Below are 8,844 nucleotides of genomic sequence, written 5' to 3' on the forward strand. Positions count from 1 at the left end.
TATTACCACCCTCAAAGAAGGAAAACAACACTAAACAAAAAGTGATAACCAGCGAAGAAATAGATACGTCGTTAATGACGTTTAAACTTCCTTATGATGATGAGGATCATACGTATCACATAAGGTTTTACGATTAAAGTTAACCCAGTTTAATGTAAAATGTATTTATTTGAAATTCAAAATGTAAGCAAAAAGACGACATCCACTGGATGTTGCCCATTCCCTTTGTATTGGGACCAAAACTATTTTTTCACGCCAATCTATTGTCATTAAATAACAAAAATAAAGCGGGGTTTCGTGGTTTTTTGATAATTGTTTTTCTTTAACATCATCATTTGCCCCCGTAAAATATAAATCAAAAAAACGTTCCTGTAAAAATAATATGACATTCAATAAAGTTATATCACCAAAAAAACTTTCTTTGTCCTTTTTATTTCCGCGTGAATTGTTTGTAACAAAATTAGTACCTTCTTTTCCTTTAGAAATGATGAAACTCTCAATATCATTTATATGTAGAGGATTTATATTATAAGCCCCATACATTTTTATAATATCTAAAAGCCCAAATGGTTTAACTGATAATATTTCTGTATAACCAGTAGAAGACCCATTTTTGTGTGCATAATTATCTATTAAAATTGATCGCATACGTTTATATTGGGGAAACAAAGATACAAGATAGGCGTGTGATTTACATTTACCTTTATATTTCAAACTAGATTCTTGACAATGTTTTCTAGATAAAACATGGTCAAAATAATGTGCAATATTCAATAATATAAGATTTTGCTTAATGTATAAATCTGTTCCTGCTGTCCACATAATAATCACATTATTTGTGTTAACAGATTTAATAAAATTTAAAAATTCTAGCATAAAGGGGCGAGTATAAGTACTTCGTAGATTGTTAGTACAATTATTCTCTAAAATATACATATCGTCATACACAGCTAGAGTATTATCAAAGTCAATTACAAAAAGAACGGGCGCTAAAGGTGATTCTTCTACAAAGCCCGATAAATCCGTTTGAAAAAAATCTTCAGATAAATCATCCTCGATATTGTCCTCACCTTTTAATAATAACGTTGGATTTTCTTTATTGTGTTCTGACTTTTTATTTAATAAATTAGGATAGTGGTATAAGAAAGAATTACTCGTATTTTGCTTATTCATTTTGAATTATGGAGGATGCAGATAATTTTTTAAAATATAAAAAAAAAACAAAGAAAAATAAAGACAAAATTGTTTTAAATGATATCAACACAAAAAATGGTTGCAATGACGATTATAGTTATGAAGATATGTTAAATTTTGTATTAAGCAAATTACCCATAAACGAAAAAAACAAAACAACCAAAAAGTTTAAAATAAAAAAACCTGTATTGTTTTATTCGGGAAAAAAAACTTTGTACTCAAATTTTTTTGAAACCTGTTATAATTTGAATAGAGAAAATGCACACGTTTTACAATATATTTCATCTGAACTTGGTTGTATTAATACAAGTATAAACTCTAACAATGAATTGGTCCTGCGTGGGAAGTATACATTAAATGATATGGAAAATATTTTAAGGTCCTATGTAAAGAAATTTATAAGATGTAAAACTTGCGAGACCCTTAATACAATTATGAAAAAGGATAAGAAATCCAGGTTAATGTATAATCAGTGTATTGAGTGTGGGTCTGTATTCCACCTCGAATGCATTCAAACTAAATATTATCAAGCTTTTATTAAAACGTAACTATAGGTGGTTTGTTTTACGTTTCCTATACTAAATTTATGAATTGGGTTATGATTATGTTATTTGTGTGAAATCGTTGCTTATCTTTTTATTTTTAATTAATCCTTTAATTAGGAATCCGTTGTTTTGTATGAAATTCAAATATAAATAATTTATATTAAATAAACAAAAAATATTATTATTCGTTTTTCCTATATATATATATAACAAAAACAAGAGATACATATATATTATACGTGTATATATTGATCGGTCAATTCTCTTGAATTAAACATTTAGTTATAAAGACCATGTTTTTATTAAAGAAGAAAAGTGGTGATGTTTACTATCGGGTTTCGGATGAATATAAAATTACTAGCAATGATCAAATTTTTCGTGGATATGGCATAGAACATGTAACAACAGCAGTACGCGGTAGAAATTTTGAAGATTGTGTCTATATAACGATGGTAATTCCCTGTCCCATTCAATTTTCTTGTATTAAAGAAAAATTATTGACACTTAAAGATGATTATTATTATGAATGCCACGAAAATCATAAAGCATTTGCTAATTTTATAAATAATAATCCATATGGACGCTTGATATCTTTATATAATAAAATTGATATAAATTCTTTAAAAGATAACCAGAAATTGAATGTTGTATTTTTACAGGCCTTTATATTACTTAATAAATATAATCGATATTTTGAGACTATTCATAAAGCTTGTGTGTTAAGTAATTTTAAAAATATAAAAGAATTTTTTCCAAATTTTAATATTGATTTATGTAGAACTACAAATTTATATACAAATTACCACAGAAAAGATATATTTGAATATATTTAAAAAAAAAATGGATTCGATGTTTGTATTGTACGAAGGGATACAATGAAAAAATGTTTTGAACTTATTTGTGAATTTATTAAAAAAAAGGAAATAAAAGATGCACCAGACGATTTCTTGGACAAATTTAAAAAATTTTTAAGTATAGGAGTCTCATATAATTATTTGGATGCGCAGAAAAATGATAAACCGAATCAATATGAAGATAAATTATTTATAACACCAAACACGGTGCCATTATTTTCTTATGATATGCACGCAAATTTGTGCCTGGAAATATGTGATAAATTTGGCGCTCTTTGTGGAGAAGCAGTTAATACATATATTTCAAATATGTTTCATGTATTACTTGATGGGCTTCCAAATGTTATTATGTTGAACGAAAAAGATCACTTAAGATTTGATAAAAGTATATCTAAGGTAGCAACCAATCATTTAAAGCGGAGACAATTAAATATCCATAATATGCCAAACATCGACCCCCAAAGGTATCCAGTATATATATTTTCAATGCTCGATTTATATTATTGTTCACATAATACTTTCCACGACGACAACGCGGTAGAATTATCTAAAAAGTTAATAAAAAAACAAAATTGGATAGAATATATTTTAAAGGACAAAAAGATTATTAGTGAAATATATGTAGTTATATCTAAACCAGAACTTTTAACAATTGAAACATATATAAATACGTTATTTAATAAAGATGTAAAGTTTGATTATATTATTTCAAATCACCACAAATCTTCTAATTATTTAAATGATAAAGCCCTTAATATGTGTGAAAATGTTATTACAAAATATTTTCCATATTCTCAAAATTTTTTTCGAGATCAACAGTTACGATTATATAAGTTTGAAGATTATGGGCGCGCGTTTAGAAAGTCTTACTTTCCTTGTTCCGTTGATGATATGTACAATTATCACAAACACATATATAATTATGTGATGAGTTATGAAAATCTAGAATTTTTGGGCAGTAATTATAATCACAATAATGACACATTGAATTTATACAGTTGTAACCTGTACCCCAATGATAGGAGGATCAACCAATATATAACCCTTTACAGAAAAGAAGATGATGATAGTGATAATGAAAATAAAAATAAAAGGATCCGTACCTAATCATACTCGAAACAAAGGGAATGAAATAGTCCTACTTTACTGATTGTTTTTTTTATTTTATTTGTTGTCATCTCATTATTTAATTGATTTTAAAAAGATTATTGGTTATTGTAAGACAATGATATATAAGTCAACCAATCTTTGTGTATCGTAGTTTTTTGTTGGTTTCAAATGTTTCGCTTTCCCCGTTTACGCTTCTGAAGAGCATTGGTATTATGAAATGAAGTCAAACTATTTTGATAATCTTGTAATAAAATTTGTTTAAAATTTTCTTGGTTGATTTCCATTTCCTCGTGATAATTATTTTCTTTATAGACATCTAATTGTTTTATAATTATAGCATTATTTTTCGCCAATGTTTTTAAATCATTGGAAATATTATACATATTCACACTTAACCCATTAGTTCCATGGTCAAAAGCATTTGAATCACCCAAACATATATTTAAAATATTACTTTTTACTCTGAACAATTTATCATTTGATAATGGTTTTTCAATGGTTTTGTTTTTGTAATTCCTTTTTTGTTATTTTTGTACATACAAAGGCACAATTAGATATATTTTCGTCTTTATTTAACACGCAAATCTCATTATCATTGGTTAAACAAATTCTTTCGGGGACGTGTTTTTTATCATACAAATCAAATAAATCTGTAAATATTGATTTTCTTATAGAGGTTAAAAGCGTCTTTGGGCGAAGGGTATTATTTTTTGTTCTTAATTCTAAGATATTACTATCATTATTTATCAGAAAATTATAAACTGAAATATTTTCAGTTTTTATTTCCATAGGAGCCAAAGAATTCATAAAATCTCCAATAATAATTCGAATGCGGTTATGTATAGCAAATAAATCTATTTTCCCTTTAATTATTTTCTTGTTCTGATGGAATTATACAATAACAAACATCATTATAACAAACCTTTCCCTTTTTTATTAAAAATATCCAAATTGTATCGAATAGCTTAATGTTTTGTATAGTATTTTCCCAATATTTTATTACATTAGACTGAAGTAAAAATACATCAATTGGATCCATACAACCACTAACACATCGTATAGTAGGATTTCGATCTTGATGGTTCTCAATTTCATATACATTTGGAAAACTATATAAGTTTTCTTTGATATATTTGAGAATTTCTGTTTCTCTGACCCGAAATAAAGTATTTCTGGAAGGAAGATAATCTACTACTTTTTTCTCTTGAATTTCTTCCTGAGATGGAATTTTTATGAGGTATATAGTATCCTCGTCATTCATTTTATTGAATTTTGTATATTTTCCCATTAACCATACAACATTAATATTTCCACACATAATATCCTCAAAATTATAAATGGTTTCTTCGGTGTTATAAATATTTTCATGAATATTATACTCTATAGTTTTTGCTTTATTGTGGTCATGAATATTTTGCATAACATTTGTTGAAAGTTTCAAGACTTCACTTATTATATCTTCATTCAACACTACGATACCGTTGTCTATTTTATAACTTACATTCATACACGAATTATTTTCACTATTTTCATTTAAATCCTTAATAAAATTTTGATATTTGTTAATATCTAAATAAGGATTCTCCTTCAGTTCTGATGCCTTTATTTGTTCAATTCTGTTTTTTGATAAGGGCTTTGAAATAGTTTTTTCTTGTATTTCATAACAAGTTGGGCGTAAAATATAAAAATATGTTTCATCGTTGTGAGTATCGTTATATCCTCCAATTATCCAAAACTGGTCTTGGTTTTTATTAAGTATAAAACTGTTGTAAGCATCATTTTTATTTGGCAATATCACCATTTTTTATTTAACCAATGAAAACATGACATTATTATTATTATTATTATTATTATTATTATTATTATTATTATTAATTATAAAAAGGGAAAATTTTATATATATATTATAGCAACAGCAATATATAAAGGGGCCAACTCCCTTGTTTGAAAGTAAAATAGAACACGACCTAGGATACTCTCCTACAACAACTATTACTTGCCGTACCTGCCCATTTTAATAGAAATTAACAATGGATAAATTTATTACACACGAGGATAAGAAATATATGAGTTTACAGTTAACTGATGCGAGAGAAAATCGAGGAGATGTTTATTTTGCAGTAGATAATTATATAAAGGGAATGAAATTGATCAGAAAAAATCATAAGCCTAATTTATCCAGTCCACAGGATTTACAGTTGTTTCTGCTTTATGAAAATACTCCTCAAAACAAATTTCTAAATTTTCATATTTACATAAATAATATCATGTCTAACAGAGATACGGCCATTCAGATTAAAGAATATGCTGGAGTAAATTGTGACGACTCGTTTATAACTAAAAAACACACATCATATATGCTTTCCAGACTAATTTCCGATGATAATCAGTTACAAATTAAAATTTGTGAAAATTCTCAACCCAGGGAAATAATTGATAATGACGATCTAATGGAAAGAGCGAATCCTACCGCTATATTGGTGTTTAATATATCGGCTGGTAATTGTACAACCCCACACGTAGAAGCATTAGAAGTTTTAACAGATTCTTGTTTTGATAAGGTAGACGGAGGAAATATGATTATTGCTTCAAAAACTGAATTAGCTTTGGGTGGAAAGACTGGCCAAAAATTTAAGTGTGTTAATTATAAACAAGACGATGATACAAATACTTTGTACAAAATACATATCTATGCTACGAGCGACGACGTTGCTTTTGAAAAACTTAGGTGCATAAGATCTGTGTAAAAATGAACTTTTTAAATAAAAAAAAAACCTCGAATTATTTTCATTGTCCTTGTGTTTTAGTGTGATTATTCATATTTTTTTCCTTGTTATAATTTAACTATACCCAAAAGGTAAAACCTTTTCAATCTCTCTTTTAACTTTTATATTATTAGTGGTGGGGGGAATGAATACCGGGGGTGGAGGAACATCCATCGTGTCTAATAATCTATTAATTGATACCAACAAAGATTGTATCGTATCAGGATTAATAAATTTTATTTTATCAGTATTATTTTGAGGTGTTGGCTGGGATGAGGACAAAAAACTTTTATCAAAATTTATACTATCATCCATCATAATATCTTGTTGTTGTTGCGTTTCTGGTGTTGAATTTGGATTTGAAAGAATTTCATCATTAATTTCATAATTTAATGTAGGAATTGAAGTAGCTATTCTATTTTGAAAGACGTTATTTATATCTTTTGAATCTATTTTATTCATATAGGGATAACCACCATTTTGAATATATGGGTGAAATGTTGGTATGATATCTATTTCGTCGATTTGTGATAAAGAAGGTGGTGGGGTTGATAACCCCAATTGATCCTCCATTTTTTAATTACACGTGTTTTTTTCGTTTGAAATCATTTTCATATATTGCTATTGTATTATCATTATTATTAATTCTCCTCTTATTTATAACAGAAATCTTTTCGTCGTTTATCATTATATCTTTTTCCTTGAGTCCGTGAAAAACGGCGGTTTTGTGAATTTCTAGGCCGTCTTTGTATATATCATCACAAATTAATAATTCATCATCAATAAGAGATGTATGATAGTGTTTTGATAAAAATATTATGGCATCAGATACGGATGCTATATTTATACATTTAAGTATATTCAAATATAATAACAGATAAGATATACGTTTATGTGTAATTAGATATTCGGGGTCTTCTTCTAAATTACAAGAAGTGATTATGAAATGAACTATATCTGTCACGGGTGAATACATATCTGTGGATTTTTGTATATTTTGAGTTATTTTCAATTCGCCAACAAATAAGGAGTCATATAAATATAACGGAGAATTTATTGTACAGTGACACATAGCGTGTAAAAATAATGCAGCCATTCCAACTTGGAATTTATTATCATAATCATTATACAATGAAAGTTTGGGGAAATGAGCCATTTTAAAATTCACGGGAAGAGTAGAATCAAATCGAGAACGAAAAGACATGAATCTTAATCTTGATAATAAAGCTGAACACTGCTCTGAGAATTGAGGTTTATTGTTACCAAATATTAATATGGTCGATGCGAGTTTAACGTTATTACCTGATTCATAATTTGATCGAATAAATAAACGAGAACTACCAGTTATTTGATTAATCAATTGCCTATTAAATGGTTTATTGGCAATTTCATCCATATACCAAAACTTTGCAAAATTTTAGCTTTTGGAAAGGTCGTGATATCGATCTATCGTTGAAGAGTGATTCATAGTATGTGACGATAAAATTCCAGCATGATTACCAAGAACAGATAATACTTGGTTTAAAAATGTAGTTTTTCCTGAATTAGTTTCTCCTAGAAAAAAATGAAGGTGTTTATTTTTCAAACTAACACCATGACAAATAGCCCGCAATATCAATTTTAACACGTATATCAAGGACGATATATCATAACTAAATGTTTGTAATAATGAGATACAAGTAAAAGTTAAACAACAATTACATTCTACAATATTCATAGAATCTGTGGGAATATCTTTAAGAAAACTGGATCCACTTGGGTGTATTTTTGATATGCGCTCATAACAGATAGCTAAAGTCTCTATACGATATTGCAGTGTTTTTTTTTGTTCTTGTGGGGGAGTTTTCAGATAAATATCTATCATTTTTAAAATATCGTGGTTTTCGTTTTCAGGTAATAGTTTTACAACATCCATCATGTCACTATAACTATTAGCTATTTGTTTCAAAATAAAATATTTGGTTAGTTTAATTAACTCTATAGTTTCCTTTTTTTTACACAATTCGTTTGTTAAATATAAATGTAATTCTCTTTTAGACATATTTGCAAATTTTCTTTTTTTGGCCATTAAAATTTCTGATGAACATAAAATATTTCCCCCATCACCAAAAAATGACCATGTACCATGCTTTGTTTAATTTGATCATCAATTGAAGAACATTCGGTTTGTGAATGATTATCGATGGATTTTCTTTCATCGTGTAAAATTTTTAGCCTTTCGTAATTTTCAATTTTTTCTTCTTCTGATATATTACTTATGACATTCTGAACAATGGGAAAAAATTGTTTGTGTAAAAATTTACATTTGGGAATATGCTCCATTACGTCATTTAAATTATCATCTATGATGTCATGCTCTTTCTCCCCATTTCCATA

The sequence above is a fragment of the Palaemon carinicauda genome, chromosome 8 (assembly GCF_036898095.1).
Source record: "Palaemon carinicauda isolate YSFRI2023 chromosome 8, ASM3689809v2, whole genome shotgun sequence".
NCBI classification, from domain to species: Eukaryota; Metazoa; Arthropoda; class Malacostraca; order Decapoda; family Palaemonidae; genus Palaemon; species Palaemon carinicauda.